Consider the following 25,012-nt stretch of genomic DNA (forward strand, 5'->3'; position numbering starts at 1 on the left):
GGCCTCATCCACATTGTGGTACAATTGTTCAGGTAGTGGGCCTCCTACACTCATGCACTAAGTGAAAGGGCTGCCAAAAATTACAAGGAAGAGGCACTCCGATACAACCTGTATATCACATAAAGGAGGGCCTCATCCACATTGTGGTACAATTGTTAAAGTAGTGGGACTCCTACACTCAAAGCCTATGCACTAAGGGAAAAGGCTGCCAAAAATTCCAAGGAACCGGCACTCCAATACACCCTTTGTTACACATAAAGAAGGGCATCATACACAGCCTTGAAAAATTATGATAGATGGCCTGCTGGTGACCCTCAAAAACATTAGGAGCAAGGGCCTGCTGCTGATCTGACCATCTAAAACATTATGGACGAGGGTCTGCTGCCGCTTTGGTGACTGTAGATAACCTGGGGATGATTGCACGTCCCCGTGATGGCGACGATCCATTCAGATGTCTGCCCTATCAACTTTCGATATTATTTTCAGCGCCAACCACGGTGACCACGGGTAAAGGGGAATCAGTGTTCGATTCCGGAGAGGGAGCCTGAGAAACGGCTATGGCTACCACATCCAAGCAAGCAGCATGCGCACAAATTACATATTAGGTATAATTAGGTGAGGGCCTGCAGGTGAGCTGACCCTGTAAAAGATTGTAGGTGAGGGCCTACAGGTGAGCTGACCCTCTAAAACATTATGGTTGAGGGCCTTCTACTGAGCTGACCATTAAAGACATTATGGTTGAGAGCCTGCTGCTTAGCTGACCATTGAAAAAAAAAAGTACAGTGTTCAAAGCAGGCCGGGTCACCTGAATACTTTAGCTAGGAATAATGGAATAGGACTCCGGTTCTATTTTGTTGGTTTTCAGAACTGGGGCCATGATTAAGAAAGACGGCCAGGGGCATCCGTATTGCGCCGCTAGAGGTGAAATTTTTGGACCGGTGCAAGACGAACCAAACCATTTGCCAAGAATGTTTTTATTAATCAAAAACTAAAGTTGGAGGTTCGAAGACAATCAGATACCGTCGTAGTTCCGACCATAAACGATGACGACCGGCGACCTGGCGGCATTATTCCCATGACCCGCTGAGCTGCTTCCGGGAAACCAGTCTTTTAGTTCCGGGTGGAGTATGGTTTGAAAGCTGATAAAGTATACTGTATGTCACAGATACATCTTTGAAGCGCACACGTTACACTGCAGATGTGGCCCTGGTATGGTCACTGTCAGAAGCGGACACAGTCTACGGAAAAATTACATTGTATGTCACAGATAAATTTTTGAAGTGCACACGTTACACTGCAGATGTGGCCCTGGTAAGGTCACTGTCAGAAGCGGACACCGTCTACGGAAAAATTACATTGTATGTCACAGATACATTTTTGAAGCGCACCCGTTACACTGCATATGTGGCCCTGGTAAGGTCACTGTCAGAAGTGGACACCGTCTACGGAAAAATTACATTGTATGTCACAGATACATTTTTGAAGCGCACACGTTACACTGCAGATGTGGCCCTGTAAGGTCACTGTCAGAAGCGGACAGTACACTGGATGTCACTGATATTTTAGGGATGTGCACACTTTACACAGGAGATGTGGCGCAGATAATTTAACTGTCGGCAGCGGACACCGTCTATTGAAAAAGTACACTGGATGTCAGATATTTTTTCGATGCGCACACTTTACACAGGAGATGTGGCGCGGATAATTTAACTCTCTGCAGCGGCCTATTACACGGTATTTAGCGCAGGATGCGCTAAAAAATATATATATCTGCTGTTGTGACAAACAATAGTCCTTCAAAGGACTTTTGGGTCTCTGAAAAGATTTTTGTATAAAAATCTTCCTATTAAACTCCCTACACTGTCTGTCCCTTCCTATGCACAGCTCTCCCTAAGGCCTCATGCACACGACCGTTGCGCGCATCCGCGGCCGTTGTTCCGTTTTCCGTTTTTTTTTGCGGACCTATTGACTTTCAATGGCTCCATGGAAAAATCTGAAAATGCACCGTTTGGCTTCCGCGTCCATGATCCGTTTTTCCAGTCCGTGAAAAAAATAGGACCTGTCCTATTTTTTTCACGGACAACGGTTCACGGACCCATTCAAGTCAATGGGTCCGTGAAAAATCACGGATGCACGCAAGATAGTCATCCGCGTCCGTGATCCGTGTCCGTGATCCGTGTCCGTTTTTCCTATAATTTTCAATGCAAACTTGACTTCGTTTTTTTTTTCACTTTTCATGTCCGTGAATACTCCAAAAATCAAGGAAGACCCACGGAAGAAAAAACGTTCATGGATCACGGAACAACGGAAATCCGTTTTGCGGACCGCAAAAAAAAACGGTTGTGTGCATGAGGCCTAACACTAAGCAATTTAGCGCAAGTTGCGCTACAAACATATATTGCTACTGTCACACACAATAGTCCTTACAAGGACTTTTGGGTCTCTGAAACGTTTTTGTACAAAATAAATATTCAATTACACTCCCTACACTCTTTGTCCCTTCCTATGCTCAGCTCTCCCTGACTACGAATGAGCCGAACATGCGTCATCGGGTGCTATATAGCACCCGATGACGTGTTCCGGCCAGCCAATCACTGTAATGCCAGCAGCCAACATGGCTATGGCATTACAGTGAGGGCAGTACTTACCTGCATGTTTATTAGCTGTGCAGCAGCCAAGAAACGTGTGGGGAGGAGACTCGAGCTTGGCACTCGAGCACATGCGGTTCTACTACCAACTCAATTTGCGTACTAACCAGTTAGATTTTAGACAAAATATTGAACCATTTTTTTTTAAAAAATCTTTAAAAGGTTTTGTTTTTCAATTTTTTTTTTTTTTTAAGAGTTCGAAAGGTATTGATTCAACCAGTTAATTGAAACTGCCACCCAATCTAGTTGCTCCATGCTTTTGTGTGAGGAATGGAGTGGCAGGGAGGAGGTAATCATGCATCCTTAGTTTAGTGGGACAGCTGCTGGCACTTGGTAAAATGTCATTATTGCTGGAGAACCCCTTTATCTTCTGGAAATCTGAACCTCAGCAGGAAGAGTACTGTTCTTGAGTCCTACAATGCAATACACGGAATAAAATTAAAACCTAAATTTATTTTCTCACTTTAATACTGTCATGGTTTTGGAATACCAATATTTGGGGAGCACTAGAGTCTAGTAAGGAGTCCTATAAGGGGTCCACAGTACAAATCCAGTGAAAAAAATATGTCCTGATCATGCAATGGAGACAACTGTATGTCTCATAACAGTATAGCTATCAGAGCTGTACACCTGTCTGTCCATTGCATGGATTATTATAATCCGCTAGAAGAAGACAATGAAGGTTACTATTGCATGAATGCAAGCAGAGATCTTGAAAAGTATGAGGAATTGACACATAAAGTATATTGGGGAATGGTATAATGTTTCTTTACACAATAAACAAACTTTATTTACTGAAATTGAAATAAGCCTAGGGGCTGTGTGTCAGCAAAAGAGAGGTGGAACCAAAGATCAGGAAACAGCTAGGGAAGTTTTTTGAGCTCTCACAGTGAAAGGTACTAAACTGCAGTAGACACAGGGTTTGTTGTGTATCCTGGATAGGGAAATAGCAGACACAGAGATGTCTAAAGACCAAGGTGAGGAAAGCTAGCCACCAAGTGTGTCCTGCTCAATTCAAAGAGAAAGAACTGTGCTGCAAGCTGAAGTCACCAGACCACAAGCTGTGGAGCAGTCCCATAACAGAGGATTGACATTCAAGAGGGGGCAACGTAATATCAGTACAAACACTGGATTGAAACTCAGAGTGAGTCCAAGTCTTTAAACTAAAAGGGCACCTGGTGTAAGGACTGTTGAACTGTATACTACAGAAGAATATTTACTGCTGTGCATTGCTGTGGTCGACCCTGACCACTGAATATTGTCTCTAGAGTAACTGTCACGTAATTTGTAGAATCTTACTGTTATTCAGTAAAGAATTGTAAATGGCATCATCTGCCTTTAAGTATTGTCTCCATTCGCCTACAATGTTACATTAGAACCACATTTAGCAGTATTAACTTGAAATAATCATGCTTGTTGTGCATTTAAAAGAACTTAGAGGCGTTTTTATGTCCGCCTGAAGGATAATATATTTTTACATTTTTTTTTTATCCTCTCTTTTATATGAAAATTCTTTTCATATAGAAGATATATGACATGCTATATGACTTGTTTACTTCTGTATGACTTTATCAGTCTTTCACATCGTTCTGAAAGAATTTTGGCAATGTTGCTTGAGTCCATGGAGGTTTGTGAGCATTCGTTTATGTGCAGATCTTGCCACAGCATTTCAGTTGGATTGAGGTCTGGATATTGACTGGACCATTGCTATATATTACTACTGTATATCTTTTAGGCTACTTTCACACTAGCGTTAGAAGAATCCGGCAGGCAGTTCCATTGCCGAAACTGCCTGCTGGATCCGGAAATCCGTATGCAAACGGATATCATTTGTTTCCGGATCCGTCTGACAAATGCATTGCAATTACCGGATCCATCTCTCCAGTGTCATCCGGAAAAATGGATCCTGTATTTATCTTTTTCACAGATTTAAAGGTCTGCGCAAGAGCAGACCAAGAAACAGGATTTGTTTTCCGGAACACTTGGTACCAGATCCGGCATTAATACATTTCAGATCCGGCAATCTGGCAAGTGTTCCGGAATTTTGGCCAGAGAAAATACAGCAGCATGCTGCGATATTTTCTCCAGCCAAATACCGTAAAAGGGACTGAACTGAAGACATCTTGACGCATACTGAACGGATTGCTTTCCATTCAGAATGCATAGGGACAAAATGAAGCGTTTTTTTCTGGTATTGAGCCCCTAGGACGGAACTCAATACCGGAAAACTTTAACGCTAGTGTTGTAGATTTGCTGGTGTACTTGAGATCATTGTTCTGATAAGTGACTCTAGAATACATTAGCATACAGAGGAGTTCATGGTCAACTCAACTACTGCAAGGTGCCCAGGCAGGGGCGTACATAAAAATCACTGGGCCCCATGGCAAGAATATGAATTGGGACCCCGAACCACGCCCACTACCCACCACTAGCCCATCCCACCTCCTGTCCTGGCTCCTCCCCTGCCACACCCCCATTTGCCAAGAAAGAAATGTATACATGACCTACTGAAACTGTTAGTGCTTTAGAATCCGTACTCTCATAAACTGCTGATATGACAGTGCTGTATGGGAGTAAGGATTTTACTGGGGCTGCAGTGCGTGATGTACATCACACATCACTGCTCCTGCCTGTCTGCTTTGGTAAAGCCGGGCATAGATGGGCTATGTCAGGCTTTAGAAGAGTGGGCACAGGACAGTGGACACAGGGCGCGATATGTATGCAAGCACAGCTTAACGAGTGCAGGGCAGGAGCCCGCATACATATCGCTCCTCCTGTCTGTGTCCACTGTGCTAAAGCCTGACATAGCCCATCCCCCACACTCTTTGTTACCAGCGCCATTTTTTCATCACTTCTTTTACCCCAAAAATCTAATAAAATGTGATCAAAAAGTCACACACACGCCAAAATGGTATTAATAAAAACTACAGTTCATCCTACAAAAAATAAGCCCCCAAACAGCTCAGTAGATATGACTATAAAAAAGTTATGGGGGTCAGAGTATGGTGATGTAAAAAAGTCAATCCATTTTTTTTTTCAAAGTTTTCATTTCTTTTTACGCTATTTAGACATAAAAAACCTATACATATGTGGTATCATTGTAATCGTACTGACCCAGCGAATGAAGGGCACATGTCAGTTTTGCCACAAAGGGAATGCTTCAGGGGGAAAAAAACTTAACGGTGGAAAAATTGTTAGGTTTTTTTCAAACTGTTTTTTTCAAACTGTTACTGTTGGTAATAGTGACCACAATATAATTATATTCCCCCCGAACTATAAAAATCAAACTCTGACTGGGAGAGCAAAAACACTGAATTGTAAAAAAGCTAATTTCCCTGGGTTGAGGGCAGCATTCCAGGGCATAGACTGGGAGTAGGTACTGTCACATAATAATACTGAGGAAAAATGGGAGAGCTTCAAATCCACATTGAGTAATTACACTACAAAATGTATTCCTGTAGGTAACAAGTATAAACGGCTAAAATTAAACTCCATATGGCTTACAGCTACTGTAAAAAGAGCAGTTAATGACAAAAAGGTAATTTAAAAAATACTAATCTGAGGGGTCAGCTGTAGCCTTTGAAATTTACAAAAGGGCTTAATAAAATCTGTAAAAAAGAGATAAGACCTGCAAAAATACAAAATGAAAAGGAATTGGAAAATAAGAGCAAAACAAATCTCATAAAAAAAAAATATATATATACCGTATTTTTCGCCCTACAAGACGCACTGGCCCGTAAGACGCACCTCACACAGACCAAGATATTCAGCCAGGGAGCAGAGCTCCGACACAGACTGACAAGCAAAATCAAAACTTTATTCTTTCATGAGTTATTTACAAGTTTCTGACCACTTATAAAATGTGTTCAATGTGCTGCCCATTGTGTTGGATTGTCAATACAACCCTCTTCTCCCACTCTTCACACACTGATAGCAACACCGCAGGAGAAATGCTAGCACAGGCTTCCAGTATCCATAGTTTCAGGTGCTGCACATCTCGTATCATCTGAAGGCAATCGTCTATGCTGTGAAGATACGAGATGTGCAGCACCTGAAACTATGGATACTGGAAGCCTGTGCTAGCATTTCTCCTGCGGTGTTGCTATCAGTGTGTGAAGAGTGGGAGAAGAGGGTTGTATTGACAATCCAACACAATGGGCAGCACATTGAACACATTTTATAAGTGGTCAGAAACTTGTAAATAACTCATGAAAGAATAAAGTTATGTTAAAACCAAGCACACCATTGTTTTTCTTGTGAAATTCCCAATAAGTTTGATGTGTCACATGACCCTCTTCCTATTGAAAAAACAAAAGTTGGATTCAAAATGGCCTACTTCAAAATGGCCGCCATGGTCACCACCCATCTTGAAAAGTTTCCCCCCTCACATATACTAATGTGCCACAAACAGGAAGTTAATATCACCAACCATTCCCATTTTATTAAGGTGTATCCATATAAATGGCCCACCCTGTAGTTTGGAATCCAAATGCGTAAAAATGCCCTGTGAAATCCTAAAAGTACTCATTGGAATTTGGGCCCCTTTGCGCACCTAGGCTGCAAAAAGGTGTCACACATGTGGTATCGCCGTACTCAAAAGAAGTAGGCCAATGTGTTTTGGGGTGTATTTTTACATATACCTATGCTGGGTGAGATAAATATCTCTATAAAAGACAACTTTTCCCATTTTTTCATACAAAGTTGTCATTTTACAGAGATATTTCACAGGGCATTTTTTACGCATTTGGATTCCAAACTACTTCCCACGCTTTAGGTCCTCTAAAATGCCAGGGCAGTATAAATACCCCACAAGTGACCCCATTTTGGAAAGAAGACACCCCAAGGTATTTTGTGAGGGGCATGGTGAGTTCATATAAAATTTTATTTTTTTGTCACCCATGCTGGGTGAGATAAATATCTCTGTAAAAGACAACTTTTCCCATTTTTTTTATACAAAGTTGTCATTTTACAGAGATATTTCTCTCACCCAGCATGGGTATATGTACAAATACACCCCAAAACACATTGCCCTACTTCTCCTGAGTACGGTGATACCACATGTGTGACACTTTTTTGCAGCCTAGGTGCGCAAAGGGGCCCAAATTCCAATGAGTACCTTTTAGGAGGGCATTTTTAGGCATTTGGATTCCAGACTTCTTCTCACACTTTAGGGCCCCTAAAATGCCAGGGCAGTATCAATACCCCACATGTGACCCCATTTTGGAAAGAAGACACCCCAAGGTATTCCGTGAGGGGCATGGCGAGTTCCTAGAATTTTAATTTTTTTGGCACAAGTTAGTGGAAATTGATTTTTATTTTTTTCTCACAAAGTCTCCCTTTCCGCTAACTTGTGACAAAAAGTTCAAAAAATACTTTGGGGTGTCTACTTTCCGAAATGGGGTCATTTGTGGGGTGTATTTACTGTTCTGGCATTTTGGGCGGGGCTAAATTGTGAGCAACCCCGTAAAGCTGTCACGGATGGTGTACAGGAAACAAGATAATACAATACAAACAATGACTTACTGGATCCACAACTAAGGAACAAAAGGGAGACCCCTGCAATCGACCTGCCGCTCTCCCTTATTGCTCAGCCTATGCGACCACCCCAAAGGTGGATGGGCGCATATCCACGTACCTCGGCTATCTTAGACCTGAAGGCCCTACAATAGTGAGGGGACACGACCACCGGCTCCCTACACAGACACGGAGGGAGTCAGGGTCACCTGGATCCAGAAAACAGAAAATCATAAATACATAAACAGAACTTATCTTGCAGACGACAGTGGACAGAGAACAGGGAACTGGGAGCTGGGAGCTGGGAACAGCATGCACACACACTCCAGGAAGTTGTATCAGCCGCACCCTACTGCCTTATGGGGAGGAATTTAAAGGGAGGTAATCAGTCTGACTGCATGACAGCTGAGATAGCCTAACGAGGTGAGAAACAGAAACCAAAACAAAGAAACTCAAGGAGGAGGATCTGGACGGCTCCTGTCAGAGCTTCTCAGCTGTCTGGTTGTGACAGTACCCCTCCCTCTAGGAGTGGACTCCGGACACTCAGGACCCACCTTCTCAGGATGGGACCTATGGAAAGCCCTGATGAGACGAGAGGCCTTAATGTCCGTCACTGGGACCCACATCCTCTCCTCAGGACCATAACCCTCCCAATGAACGAGGTACTGGAGGGAACCGCGGACAAGACGAGAATCCACAATCCTAGAGACCTGAAATTCAAGATTTCCATCAACAATAATCGGAGGAGGAGGCAAAGGCGAGGGTACAATAGGTTGAACATAAGGTTTCAATAAGGACTTATGGAAAACATTATGGATCTTCCAAGTCTGAGGAAGATCAAGACGGTAGGCAACAGGATTGATGACAGACAGGATCTTGTAAGGCCCAATAAACCTAAGACCCAACTTCCAGGAGGGAACCTTCAATTTGATATTCTTGGTAGACAGCCACACCAAATCACCAACATTCAGGTCCGGACCAGGCACACGTCTCTTATCCGCCACACGCTTATATCTCTCACTCATGTTCTTTAGATTATCCTGAATCTTTTGCCAAATAGATGACAAAGACGAGGAGAATCTGTCCTCATCAGGCAAACCAGAAGAGCCCTCTCCAGAGAAAGTCCCAAACTGCGGATGAAACCCATATGCACCAAAAAATGGTGACTTATCAGAGGACTCCTGACGACGGTTATTTAAAGCAAACTCAGCAAGGGACAAAAAAGAACACCAATCCTGGTGATTCTCCGCCACAAAACAGCGCAGATATGTCTCCAGATTCTGATTGACACGCTCTGTCTGGCCATTCGACTGCGGATGGAAAGCAGAAGAGAATGACAAGCGAACCCCCAAGCGAGAACAGAAGGCCTTCCAGAATCTGGAAACAAACTGCGTGCCCCTATCAGAGACTATGTCTGAAGGAATCCCATGCAATTTGACAATGTGGTCAACAAATGCCTGCGCCAGCGTCTTAGCATTGGGCAAACCAGGAAAAGGGATAAAATGCACCATTTTGCTAAAACGGTCCACCACCACCAGAATCACAGACTTCCCCGAGGAACGAGGCAAGTCCGTTATGAAGTCCATGGACAGATGTGTCCAAGGACGGGAAGGAATGGGCAAAGGAAGGAGAGGACCTGATGGCCGTGAATGAGGGACCTTGGCACGAGCGCAAGTCTCGCAAGCTGCCACAAAACCCTCAACCGACTTACGAAGCGCAGGCCACCAGAATCTCCGAGCAATGAGATCCAGTGTGGCTCTTGTCCCCGGGTGCCCAGCAAGGACCGTATCGTGGTGTTCTTTAAAGATCTTGTGTCTCAAAGCGAGAGGCACAAACAACCTCCCAGGAGGACAAAGATCAGGAGCTTCTGACTGGGCTGCCTGCACCTCTGCCTCCAATTCAGGAAAAAGAGCAGAGACCACCACACCTTCAGCCAAAATGGGACCCGGGTCTTCAAAATTCCCACCTCCCGGGAAACAACGTGATAGGGCATCTGCCTTCACATTCTTAACCCCAGGGCGGAACGTAACAACAAAATTAAACCTTGAAAAGAACAAAGACCATCTGGCCTGTCTCGGGTTCAGACGCTTGGCTGACTCCAAGTAGGCCAGATTTTTATGGTCAGTAAACACGGTAATAGGGTGTCTGGCTCCCTCTAGCCAATGGCGCCATTCCTCAAAAGCCAACTTGATGGCCAACAATTCCCTATCTCCCACATCATAATTTCTCTCTGCGGAGGAGAGCTTCTTTGAGAAAAAGGCACACGGTTGCCATTTGGCAGGAGAGGAACCCTGAGACAAGACCGCACCCACCCCAACCTCAGAAGCATCAACCTCAACTATGAAGGGTAACGAAACATCAGGTTGTACTAGGATGGGAGCGGAAGCAAAACTCTCCTTGATATTAGAAAAGGCCTTACGCGCCTCTACCGACCAGGAAGAAAAATCTACCCCCTTTCTGGTCATATCAGTGAGTGGTTTAACAACAGAGGAATAATTCAAAATAAATTTCCTGTAATAATTAGCAAAGCCCAAAAAACGCATCAGCGCCTTCTGATTCTCAGGAAGCTCCCACTCAAGCACAGCGCGAACCTTCTCGGGGTCCATGCGAAAACCAGAAGCGGAGACAAGAAACCCCAGAAATTGGATCTCTGGAACCGCAAACACACATTTTTCCAGTTTCGCGTATAATTTATTCTCCCGCAGGATGAGTAAGACCTGACATAAGTGTTCCTTATGAGTCTTGAAATCAGGAGAAAAAATCAAAATGTCATCCAAATACACTAATACAAATTTTCCCATCAAATGATAAAAAATGCTGTTTACGAAATGCTGAAAAACGGCTGGGGCATTCATCAAACCAAAAGGCATAACTAAATTCTCAAAATGGCCCTCAGGGGTATTGAAAGCCGTCTTCCATTCATCTCCTTCTCTGACCCTAACCAGGTTGTATGCCCCTCTTAGGTCTAATTTGGAAAAGACTTTCGCCCCAACAACCTGGTTAAACAAGTCCGGGATCAGAGGAAGCGGATAAGGATCACGAATAGTGATACTGTTCAGCTCCCTGAAATCCAGACAAGGTCTTAAAGAACCATCTTTTTTCTTAACAAAGAAAAAACCAGCGGCAACAGGTGACTTCGAGGGTCGTATGTGTCCTTTTCTCAGACTCTCAGAGATATAAGCCCGCATAGCGACCCTCTCAGGTTGGGAAAGATTGTATAAACGAGATTTAGGCAGCTTGGCGCCTGGGATGAGATCAATAGGGCAATCATACTCCCTGTGCGGAGGTAAACCCTGAACTCCACTCTCAGAGAAAACATCCAAAAATTCAGAGAGGAAAGGTGGTACAGTTTTAGTAGAAACCTCAGAAATAGATGTTATGAGGCAATTCTCTCTGCAAAAGTTACTCCAACCATTTATTTGCCTCGCTTGCCAATCAATGGTGGGGTTATGTTTAGTGAGCCAGGGTAGCCCCAACACTAGAGGAGTAGGCAAACCGCTAAGGACGAAACATGACACATCCTCAACATGAGCATCATTCACAATTAAACGGATATTGTGAACTATGCCCTTTAATGATCTCTGAGAAAGTGGAGCTGAATCAATAGCAAAAACAGGAATATCTCTTCCCAAAGTGCATACCTGGAAACCATGAGTTATTGCAAATTGATTATCAATGAGGTTGACAGCTGCTCCACTATCCACAAAAATCTCACAAAAAATGCTCTTGCTCTCTAGCGCCACCCTAGCAGGCAGGACAAAACGGGAACTACAAGCAAAAGGAAAACCTTCAATTTCCGCCTCAACCCTGCCAATAGTAACAGACGGAACATTCTTAAAAGATTTCTTCCTTTTTGTCTCTTTATTACTCCCAGAAAACTGCCTGAATCTCCTAGAGGGACAAACATTTGCCAGATGATTTATACCTCCACAACAAAAGCAAACCCTCCCCTGCGGGCTGAATCTTCTATTGTCAGAGGCAATCAACCCCAGCTGCATGGGCTCCTGCTCAGAAGGGGCTGAAAGCGACTGAGACCCCTGTGCACAGAATGACACCGCTGCACTGTCCCGGGACTGAGTATGACAGGAAGGAGAGATCTCTCCTCTCTCTCTAAGACGCCTGTCAATACGAACAGCCTGAGACATAGCAGAATTCAAGGAGGTAGGTCTTTCATGAAAAGCAAATGCATCTCTCAATCCCTCTGAAAGACCATAGCAAAATTGACTTCGGAGTGCAGCATCATTCCAACCCGTATCTGCTGCCCATCTCCGAAATTCTGAGCAGTAAATCTCTGCGGATTGTTTACCCTGGCATAACAGACGTAGTTTAGACTCAGCCAGAGCAATACGATCCGGATCATCATATATCTGACCCAGGGCTAAAAAGAATTCATCCACTGAACGGAGGGGCCGTGCCCCCTCCGGCAGCGAAAAGGCCCAGGACTGAGCGTTACCCCTGAGCAGCGATATAATGATACCCACTCTTCGTTCTTCATCACCAGAAGAATGGGGAAGAAGGCGAAAATGGAGTTTGCAAGCCTCTCTAAAACGTACAAAATTCTCACTACCCCCGGAAAACGTATCCGGGAGCGAAATCTTAGGCTCAGCACAAACTCCATGAACGCAAGCTGAACCGGTCACTTGAAACTGAGAAAAAGTCTTACGGAGGTCAGCTACCTCCAAAGCAAGACCCTGAAAGCGTTCAGCCAAAAGTGTAACCGGATCCATGCTTGAGACGGTTTTGGCGGCTGATAATGTCACGGATGGTGTACAGGAAACAAGATAATACAATACAAACAATGACTTACTGGATCCACAACTAAGGAACAAAAGGGAGACCCCTGCAATCGACCTGCCGCTCTCCCTTATTGCTCAGCCTATGCGACCACCCCAAAGGTGGATGGGCGCATATCCACGTACCTCGGCTATCTTAGACCTGAAGGCCCTACAATAGTGAGGGGACACGACCACCGGCTCCCTACACAGACACGGAGGGAGTCAGGGTCACCTGGATCCAGAAAACAGAAAATCATAAATACATAAACAGAACTTGTGGTCGTGGCAACCAAGTACGTACCTATCCTACCTAGTATACCCTATCCCTAAGCGGTCAGAGTTGTGCCGTAACCGCGTCGTGGAGGGACGCCTGAAAGAGGGCATCCCCTTTGAGAGTAACAGAAGAAAGGGGTGGGTGGGAGGGAGAACTCTGCACGTCGTACGCATGTGGGAGGGTGCCGGCCGTTGAAGTAGGTGGCCAAGCCCCTCCCACAAATACAGGCCAATGAATCGGCCTTTACACTTGTGGTCGTGGCAACCAAGTACGTACCTATCCTACCTAGTATACCCTATCCCTAAGCGGTCAGAGTTGTGCCGTAACCGCGTCGTGGAGGGACGCCTGAAAGAGGGCAAAAAGACATACTGATAGGCAGAAGTAATTTATTGCAAAGTCATTACAAAGCCAAAGTTTGAAAGGCTGCCGACATTTCTGTTTCGGGGTGAGGTATGTAACGATTGAAACAAGACGAGTGCCAACGCCCCAGTTTCTGTATGACATGCGCAGGCACTCGGTTTTTGGAGGCCGCGGATGCGGCACCTATGCGAAATGAATGACCCGAAATAGTGGCAGGGTCACCGCCCGTGCTGGCCACGAGTGACCTTACATGGGATATGAACTGATGGGTGGTGAGTGGAACCCCCCGAAGGGTAACAATGGACTATTCGGTCCGGCCTCGGACAAGGCAGACCGTAACTGACGAAGCACCGTCACTGGACACCATTGGTGTGCTGTGGGAAAGAAGGATACCGGAACAGGGGGGCCCATCTGGGAGGTCTTGGACGTTTTGAGCAGTAATATGAACCCGTCGGAGTTCTGGACCAGCTGACTGACCGTGAGGAACTTGCTACTGCCTGGCGAACAGGTGAACTCCCCAGGTCTCAGGAAGCCGTAAAAGGCTAGATAGATGGCGGATTTGAGTACCAAGCTGGCCAAAACCCCGAAAGGATTACCGTCCAAGGCGTCGGACAGTTTGCGGAAAAGAGGGCCGGTGACCGCTTGCCTGCGTACTTGGCTTTGCGGCCCGCACTTGCTCAAACCCTTGAGAGCGGCTTTGACAGCATGTATGGTAAACACTGACGCTAGTTCGGGATGGCTAACAGAGAGGAAGTGTTGCACTCCCGCCAGGTACGACCTCACTGTACCGTGGGAGAGCCTGCGCACTGAGTGGCAGTAACCAATGAACGCCAGGATGTACTCTGGAAAACTGGAGTCCCCTTGAGGACATTCCCCTCGAAACCTGCAGAACGTCTTCCACCCGGTGTTGTATGCCCTGGTTGTGTTAGGTGAGAGGGAATTGCGTATCAGAGCGTGAGCCGTCTCAAGGTGGTTGGTTACACTAGCCTTAAGGACTCGAGAGGAGGGACGGTGGTGCCTGTCGCGTCTGCCTCTGGCATGATCTGAAAGAAACGGGAGAAGTTAGCCCTCGACAAGGCGTCAGCAGCCCCGTTTTGCGCACCTGGCACATGGGCACTGAAAACATGAAAGTGGTGACGTAGGGAGAGCTGCACTAACCGTCTGAGAAAACACATGACTTGGCTAGACTTTGACAGCCCACTGTTAAGGATGTCTACCACGGCTGCGTTGTCAGTTACGAACAGAACAGACTGACACGCCCAAAGACTGCCCCAAATGTGGGCGGCTACCACGATGGGGTACAGCTCGAACAGCGCCGAGGTTTGGAGGAACCCCGGAATTTGACCCACCTCGGCAGGCCATTCGTCTGCAACCCAGTGGGTGCCAAAAATGGCGGCAAACCCTGAGCCCGCAGCTGCATCCGAAAAGACTGTAGGCGACCGACAAGACAGCTCGGGTACGAATAAGGACACCCCGTTCCACTGGCTCAGAAAATGGTCCCACATGTGGAGATCCGCTAGGGCTTGACTGTCCAGGCACACTGGGCTGTCCTGTTCCGGGGCGGAACTTAAGAGCGCCAGTAGGCGGGATATGAACGCTCTGCCCTGCGGGATGATGCGCATGGCAAAGTTTAACATACCCAGTAGAGACTGAAGGTCAGCCTTAGTGACCACGGTTGTGACTGTAAACCTGTGGATGACTTCTCTAATCCTTGTTAACTTATCCGCAGGCAACCTAGCTAACATGTGCTGGGAGTCTAACTCAATGCCCAAAAAGGTGATGACTGTGGCCGGGCCTTCTACTTTCTTGGGGGAAACCGGGACACCTAACTGGGAAAAACACCTCAGCAACTTCCCCAGCCCTAGGGGAACTGCCCCTGGCCTCTCAATCAGCAGGAAGTCATCCAAATAGTGGATGACAAACTCACAGAGGACCTTGTGAACCAAGACCCAGTGGAGCGCCTGAGCCAACTGATCGAAGAGCCAGGGGCTGCTCTTGGAACCGAAGGTGAGCTTGGTGGAGAAATAATACAGGCCTCTCCACTTGATGCCGTGCCACTGCCAGAGGGCTGGCATGATGGGAAGCAACTTAAAGGCATCCGATATGTCGGCTTTGGACAACATGGACCCTGGGCCTGTTTTCATGATGATGGCGATAGCCTGATCGATCGAAGCATATCTCATGCCCACTTCCTCCGAAGGAATGAGGGAGTTAAGGCTGGGGACCTGGGAGCCGTGTGGGGCCGATAAGTCAATAATGAGTCTCTCCTTTTTACTGAACTTGCCTGTAACTACCCCCACGGGACTGACTCTCCAGCGTTGAAAAGGGGGCACACTAAAGGGACCGATCAAGAACCCTTTGCTTAACTCGGCCTCTATTAGTGTGTCTACCGAAGCGGGATTTCTTTCGGCTGACTGAAGGTTCCTGCATTCGTGTGTGAACTCCGGAGTCGTGATCAAGCCCGTATGGAAACCCTCATGAAATCCTGACACCAGGAACTGTACGAACCCTGGATTGTGATGACCTTGCAAGTACTCTTGTAGACGGCTAATATTGACCACACTCATATAATTTTTCACCGACTTTAATGAGCACGCTACTCGGGGGTGGGCCCTAAAACAGTTGGTACAGATATGTAACAGACGGCATTGACCGAAATTACAAGACGCGTAATTGAAATTGTTACATATCTGTGCCCTCCCTAGCTGAACGATGGGTCGGCCCAGCTTGTCTACTGAGTTGGGGGGTCTGAAGACGTCGAGTGGACCAGCTGTAGAGCTGGAGGGGTAGGATGCCGTGCTGACGGCGGACTTGTCGCACCACTCGACAGAGTGAAAGATAGACTGGCAGGCGGAACAGGAGGGAGCCTTCAGACTTGCAAAATGCCTGCAGAAAAGCTCAGTGTCCAGGTTGGACCAGTCAGTAACGTGTTGGAACTGGGAGAGAGCCGCTGCCGCCTTGGCTGAAAATGAACAGTGGTAGTCATAGAATGCGCTCCCTCCATACCTGTGACCCAACTCTGTGACCCTAAAGAGATACAGGTCTAGTTCCTCCCTCCTGTCCGGCCTGGCAGTGCAAATCACGTCCCTGAAAAGGCTGAACGCCATGACGAATTCCGGTATGGACAATTTGCGGTTGAGCCGGTGGTCGCGGCTTCTCAGTACCACTGACACTTCCCCGCAAGCTATGACCTTGTTGTCAGATAGGTCCCTGGAGGCTATCAATAGAGACGCAAGATTGACATCCCTACCCTCCAGGATGTCCTTCCTGATGTTGATCGGGACAAAGTGGGAGGGAGTCACGTTGGGGACGGACTGGACAGAGCGAATGTCTGCGGCGGCAGAGGTGGAGGCGACCGCAACCTCGAGGGAGGAAACTGGTAGGACTGCGCTGCGAGCCTCGATAGACTCCAACCTCGCCTGCATGGACGTGACGGCAGACGTCAGACTGTTTAGCATGACATGTATCTGAGTCAGCGAAGTTTGCATCGTGGCCGCAGGGGGATCATTGGTACTGGGTACCAGGGAGTCTTTCCATAGGCGATACAGTTCCGCTTTTCTGGCAGATGCCGGGAAAGGGACGCCCTGCTTTGTCAGCGCCGCCATAAGCCTGGGGATGGTCCAAGCACGTAGGGACGGTATACTGCCCCCTTCGGATGTCTCTGCTACGACCTCGTCCACTGACGCTTCAACGATGTCTGACGCGTGTGACATCGTGGCTGTGAAAACAGTAACGTAAAATGACCGTCTAGCCTAAATGACCGCCGGAAACCGTGCAGCAGTCTAAACCACGTAACGAAAGGGTGAACTATCCCCGTGAGGAATGTACGTTGACACCAGAAGAGCCGTGAAGGAGCGGCCAGGAACCGCCACCCGGTAGTCCATGCAAGGAGACCTGCCGTACTTACCAACTGAGAAGCACTACACTCTGACTTTCACGGAAGTATCAATGAACACAGAACAACCTGTACGTAAAGTAATGCATGAGACACAAGCCTGACAAAGGCAGCACCTACCCGTCCCCCAAGGTGTACCCCCACTACCTTGGTTTACAAGGAAAATCAACTGAGATCCAAACCAACTTCTCTCTGACTAATAACTGCTTTGAACCTGGAAAACAACAACGGAACAACAAAAGAACCAGTCAATGCGTAAGGCTAAATTGTAGAACGTGGGTTGTGAGTAGAAGGTATGGTCGGCTAACGAGAGTAGGCATACTGATTGACATTGACCACTACCTGACGTTGGCGGTAAAAAAACCCTACCTGTCTAAGCAGCACAGCGGCCTGTGCCAGACTTTGGTGTGGGCGAGGAGCGGGGCCGCTGCGAGCCCCACCGTGCTTCACGGCAACCACGTGGGGAGCGCGGGGTTCCCTGGCACCGTGAACCAAGTGGGGGTGGACCTCTGGGCAACGGCTGACACCCCACGCCAACATGTCTCAGGTGCCACGTGGAGAGCCAGCGCGTGTCCCTGACAGGGTGCTCCGTGCGGGGCCCCCTGCCGTCCCGGGGCTGGGCCGCCCGCCGGCTGAGCACTACTGCCGCGTGGGGAGCAGCGCAGCCCTCTGGCATGAAGTTGACACAGGGGGGGCCCCCGGCGTCGAGGGCCCCACCTAGCCAAAAACTAGAAATGCCGCGTGGGGGGCCTCACCGGTCCCTGATGGAGAGCTCAGTGCGGGGGAGCCCTCCTACCTCTGAGGGGCCAACCCACCGCCGGCTGGGCATCTCCACCACGTGGGGAAACGGTGCTGCCCCCTGGCATAGGGGGAGGCTTTATCAGACATGGCCTCCCCCCTCCTAATGTGCGAACGTGCCACGTGGGGGGCCCGGCGCTCCCTGATGGGGTGCCCAGTGCAGGGGTGCCCCCCTACTCCATGAGGGGCCGACCCACCGCCGGCTGGGCTCCTCCACCGCGTGGGGAAACGGTGCTGCCCCCTGGCATAGGGGGAGGCTTTATCAGACACAGCCTCCCCCCTTCTTATGTGGGGACGTGCCACGTGGGGGGCCCACTGCTCCCTGATGGGGTGCCCAGTGCGGGGGTGCCCCCCTACTCCATGAGGGGCCGACCCACCGCCGGCTGGGCCCCTCCACCGCGTGGGGAGACGGTGCTGCCCCCTGGCAAACTGAGAACAGGGCCTGTGCCTGCTTGTCCCTAAACTCCCGGCGTGATGGGCGGAGCTACGCGATGCCGCCCCGCCCCTCGGTAGGGGGCTCATCACAGGGGTGCCTCCCCTAGCTAGGGGGCCGGCCCACAGCTGACTACGCAGCCCACCACGTAAGGGAGCGGGGCAGCATAGGCAGTGGTTATGGGCGGAAGCGGACGGAAGCGGCCGGGGAGGCGGGCGGAGGGGGGGGCCTCTCGTGACCGCTGGTCCCGCCCCCCGCCGGAGAGAAATGACGAGCTCGGACCTGGGCGGCGGAGGAGGGGAGTGCCGGATCCGTGGGCTCCATCCCCCCCGCCGGCGGCTGAAGGGGTACCGCCGCTGTGATGTGAACAGGCAGGAGGGGACCCCGGACTGTAGAGGCCCCGCTCCCTGCTGTATGCTGGCAACGCAGTGGCCCAGCGCATGGCGGCCCCTACTCACCAAAGGGCCGACCACCGCACGCACATCCACTCACCTTCTCTGACGACAACGGACTGCCAGGTACGAGCGCACGCTTCCTGCGAAACTCTGCACGTCGTACGCATGTGGGAGGGTGCCGGCCGTTGAAGTAGGTGGCCAAGCCCCTCCCACAAATACAGGCCAATGAATCGGCCTTTACACTTATCTTGCAGACGACAGTGGACAGAGAACTGGGAGCTGGGAGCTGGGAGCAGCATGCACACACACTCCAGGAAGTTGTATCAGCCGCACCCTACTGCCTTATGGGGAGGAATTTAAAGGGAGGTAATCAGTCTGACTGCATGACAGCTGAGATAGCCTAACGAGGTGAGAAACAGAAACCAAAACAAAGAAACTCAAGGAGGAGGATCTGGACGGCTCCTGTCAGAGCTTCTCAGCTGTCTGGTTGTGACAAAAGCCTAAAGGTACTGGTTGGACTTTCGGCCCCTTTACGCACCAAGGCTGCAAAAAAGTGTCACACATGTGGTACCGCCGTACTCAGGAGAAATAGGGCAATGTGTTTTGGGGTGTATTTTTACATATACCCATGCTGGGTGAGAGAAATATCTCTGTAAATTGACAACTTTGTATACAAAAATTTAAAAAGTTGTCATTTACAGAGATATTTCTCACACACAGCATGGGTATATGTAAAAATACACCCCAAAACACATTGCCCTATTTCTCCTGAGAACGGCGATACCACATGTGTGACACTTTTTTGCGGCCTAGGTGCGCAAAGGGGCCCAAATTCCAATGAGTACTTTTAGGATTTCACAGGGCATTTTTTTACGCATTTGGATTCCAAACTACTTCTCACGCTTTAGGGCGCCTAAAATACCAGGGCAGTATAAATACCCCACAAGTGACCCCATTTTGGAAAGAAGACACCCCAAGGTATTCCGTGAGGGTCATGGCGAGTTCCTAGAATATTTTTTTTTTGGCACAAGTTAGCGGAAATTTTATTTTTAGTTTTTTTTCTCTTACAAAGTCTCATATTCCACTAACTTGTGACAAAAAATTTTTTTTACATGAACTCGCCATGCCCCTCACGAAATACCTTGGGGTGTCTTCTTTCCAAAATGGGGTCACATGTGGGGTATTTATACTGCCCTGGCATTTTAGGGGCCCTAAAGCGTGAGAAGAAGTCTGGAATATAAATGTCTAAAAATATTTACGCATTTGGATTCCGTGAGGGGTATGGTGAGTTCATGTGAGATTTTATTTTTTGTCACAAGTTAGTGGAATATGAGACTTTGTAAGAAAAAAAAAAATATCAATTTCCACTAACTTGTGCCAAAAAAAAAAAATCTTCTATGAACTCTAAAAAAAAATTCTGTCACTGCGGTGTGGCGGACTGAACGCAAGTGTGCGCACAAGATCAGGCCTGATTGGGCGAACACTGCGTTTTTTGTAGAGCCTATTGCGGACAAGAAAAGGCTTTTTCTATATAGTTCTGGCAATGTGCAGATCCGCAAAATGCGGAAAGCACATTGCCGGTGTCCGTGTTTTGCGGATGCGCGGTGTCCGTGTTTTGCGGATCCGTGGATCCACGGATCCACGGATCCGCAAAACACATACGGATGTCTGAATGGAGCCTTACAGGGGGGTGATCAATGACAGGGGGGTGATCAGGGAGTCTATATGGGGTGATCAGGGGTTAATAAGGGGTTAATAAGTGACAGGGGGGGGGGTTAGTGTAGTGTGGTGCTTGGTGCTACTTACAGAGCTTCCTGTGTCCTCTGGTGGTCGATCCAAGCAAAAGGGACCACCAGAGGACCAGTTAACAAAACAGCATCTGATATACCTTTCTGGGGTTAAAAAAAATCGCATCTACTGCCTGACAGCTAATGATCGCCGCTGGCAGGCTGTAGATGAACTTGTTTACCTTCCGATCCTGTGAACGCGTTCTCCTGTGTGCGCGCATTCACAGGAATACTCGCGTCCCGCGAGATGACGCGCCGATGTGTCCAGGAGGAATAACCCGGCCGCCTGCAGGACGCATCCCTGCGTTAGGCGGTCGGGAGGTGGTTAAGGGCTAAAATATTAGACCAGGATTTTGGCACATTTATTATGTGCACCTTTGGCAAAAGTCACAATAAAGTCGCAACCTATGCCAGGTGTACGTTTACACATATAGGTATAAACCATATTGCACTCACACCAAGTATATTATTAAGGTGTGCCATTTCATAGATTTGGCACAGGCACACAAAACAAAGTCAGACTTAAAACTAAAACAACTGCAAATTATAAATTTACCCTAAAGACTTTACTGAAGAGCAAATGTTCAGACAGTCTTCTGCAACATGGAGGTCCAGTTCCCAAAAAATTGCAGTGGGTTATCTCCAGGAGCTCCCTCCAGACATGCAGTTTCAAATAAACAGGACTTCATGTTCCAATCCAGCTGATGGGTGCAAAGCCTCACAAAAGGTAATGTCAACCGTGGGGTCTAGACTCACAGGAGTAGCACTTGCAAGCTACCACAATAATGACTGGTAGCCAGAAGCCTTTAAACCCAATGAATTGTCGTGAAGTCAAGTAGCCTTATACATCAGTTACCTTCACAGATTGATGCAAACACTCCCTCCTCTTTGGCTGCTCAACCTTCCTAAGGGTTCTGCAATCCATATCTGGGATCTTTCCTTACGTCCCAAACTTCATCTGAGGCTGCTTGCAGCACTGGAGATATTGTTACCTGCTAACACCTCTGCCCCTCAGCTAACGTAAAACCAACTAACTTCACAGGAATCCAAGCCTATGGATTAGGTGCCACCCTTTCCAGGTAGACGGTAGCCAAGGTAAAGGATTTAACCCTCTAATTCAGTCTCAAGTACACGCATATACCATAAGATAGTATAATACATAATACACTGCCCGTCCCAAAAAAAAGTCGCCACCAAAAATATTTAGTTGGACCGCCTTTAGCTTTGATTACGGCACACATTCGCTGTGGCATTGTTTCGATAAGCTTCTGCAATGTCACAAGATTTATTTCCATCCAGTGTTGCATTGATGATGGTAGAGTCTGACTGCTGCGCAAAGCCTTCTCCAGCACATCCCAAAGATTCTCAATGGGGTTAAGGTCTGGACACTGTGGTGGCCAATCCATGTGTGAAAATGATGTCTCATGCCCCCTGAACCACTCTCTCACAATTTGAGCCCGATGAATCCTGGCATTGTTATCTTGGAATATGCCCGTGCCATCAGGGAAGAAAAAATCCATTTATGGAATAACCTGGTCATTCAGTATGTTCAGGTAGTCAGCTGACCTCATTCTTGGAGCACATACTGTTGCTGAACCTAGACCTGACCAACTGCAGCAACCCCAGATCATAGCACTGCCCTCACAGGCTTGTACAGTAGGCACTAGGGATGATACATCTGCCTCTCTTCTTACCCTGATGCGCCCATCACTCTGGAACAGGATAAATATGGACTCATCAGACCACATGACCTTCTTCCATTTCTCCAGAGTCCAATCTTTATGCTCCCTAGCAAATTGAAGCCTTTTTTTCTGGTTTGCCTCACTAATTAGTGGTTTTCTTACGGCTACACAGCTGTTCAGTCCCAATCCCTTGAGTTTCCTTCACACTGTGCGTGTGGAAATGCTCTTACTTTCACTATTAAACATAGCCATAAGTTCTACTGTTGTTTTTCTTCAATTTGATTTCACCAAACGTTTAAGTGATCGCCGATCACGATGATTCAGGACATTTTTCCCGCCACATTTCTTCCTCGAATATGATGGGTCCCCACTATCCTTCCAGTTTTTAATAATGCGTTGGACAGTTCTTAACCCAATTTTAGTAGTTTCTTCAATTTCCTTAGATGTTTTCTCTGCTTGATACATGCCAACATCTTTTCTACGACCACGAGATGTGTCTTTCGACATGGTTGTTAAAGAAATGAGAAGCAACTCATAAATAACTTGTTTCCAGCTGAAAGATAATCGCCCATGCAGTAATTATCCAATAGGAAGCTCATAACTATTTACTTAGTTAAATCCAGGTGGCGACTTTTTTTTTAAACAGGCAGTGTAAAACATACACTACTCACAAAAAGTTTTGCTTTTGGGTGAAATTTATGGAAAATGTAAAAAGTTCACTCTACAGTGATATTTAGAGATGAGCAAATTTCATATTTTGAAATTTGTTCACACTTCGTTTGTTGGTAAAAGGTGAATTGCGTTATGGATTCCGTTACCACGGACCATAACGCAATTCTATGACGGAATGCATAACGGAATGCCTTTAGAGGCATTCCGTTATTCATTCCGTCATAATAGAAGTCTATGAGCTGCAAAACGGATCTGTCCCGTTTCCATTATGCAGGGGAGTTAACCAGTTGGGTGGGTACCTGCACAGACTCACTCTATCTGACAATCAGTGCTGCTGGTGTCAGATTGTGCAGGGACACTCCCCAACTGGTTAACACCCCTCTGTACCCTTACTGCAGACTGCTAGCAATTCATTCTTATCTTCTAGTTGAAATAATAAAGGAATGGCACAGCATAGAATATATTTTCAGAATTGTTATTACATGGGGAATGCTTGTAGCTATTAAAACAGGCATGTCAGGGCCAGTGACAGGTCCTCTTTAAATGTACCTGGAGTTGTGTGGCATTCATCATCCGGTTCCGAAGGGCATTGTTCACAATGAAGCGGTCATCGGTGTGGGGTGTGGCCAAAGGACGTCCACTTCTAAGCCTTTCTGTAACTCTTTCAGTGTCTCTGTATCGCTGTTGCAACCTGCTGATGACAATCTGTGACACTCTAAACTCAGTGGCCACTTCCGTCTGAAAACATCCTGCTTGAAGCCTCGCAATGGCGAGGTACTGTTGATCAATTATTAGGTGTCGTCTTGGTCTCATGATGTCAAAATGTGAACAGCATGATGAGGAGGACTGTTTAAATACCAATTCTAATTGAACCAGGAAATTTATTGGGCGATTCATGGATAGAACACCTGTTGTGTATTTTGCCATTAAGCTCCTTATAACAGCAAGTTGTGCAAAAAGTATTGAATTGTTGAACAGTTGGACATGTGCATTCAAAGGTTTAGAGAAGGTCACATTAAGTTTACCAGTAAAGGTTAGAGTGCATTTTAGGTTCATCCTGAAATTTCACCCACAAGCCAAATATCCCTAACTTTTTGTGAGTAGTGTATGTAGTCATCACATAGTCAGTCACTAATAGTGGCCTAGTGGGTCACTTTAGTACCAAGTGATGTAGCATGAGGGTAATAGAATAACAAAGCAGGTAATTTGTAAACCGAGAACTTGCACAGACAGGAAGCAAATTATCAAAATAACTGGTTATTAATAAAACAACTGGTGCAGCATCTTGTTGGTCACTGTGCCTGCTCTATCATAGAGTGTGGAGAAGCGCTCGGCAGGTAAGTTTAAAAAATAAATAAGTATAACTCACCTCACCAATACCTAACACTTTTGTTCCGATGCTTCCTGGGTCCCCCACCAGTTTCCATTTTCTAGTTCCCCCTGACAGACATGTAACACTGCAATCACTGGTCATAGCAGGGAATCTTTAAAGAGGTTCTGCAGTTCTTTTTAACAGATCATCAGCATCTGATCGGCCGGGGTCCGATACCCAGGACCCCCGCCGATCAGCTGTTTGAGAAGGCAGCAGTGCTCTAGGAGTGCCGCTGCCTTCTCACTGTTTACCGCAGGCCTAGCTATGTCACGACTAGTATCACTGGCCTGGGAGGGGCTAAACCCCATTCAAGTGGACAGAGCTTAACTTCACTCTGGCCAGTGATACTAGTCGTGACGTCACTGAGCCTGTGGTAAACAGAGAGAAGGCTGCAACGCTTCTGTATT

This window comes from Bufo bufo, chromosome 3 (assembly GCF_905171765.1).
Source record: "Bufo bufo chromosome 3, aBufBuf1.1, whole genome shotgun sequence".
Taxonomy (NCBI): Eukaryota; Metazoa; Chordata; class Amphibia; order Anura; family Bufonidae; genus Bufo; species Bufo bufo.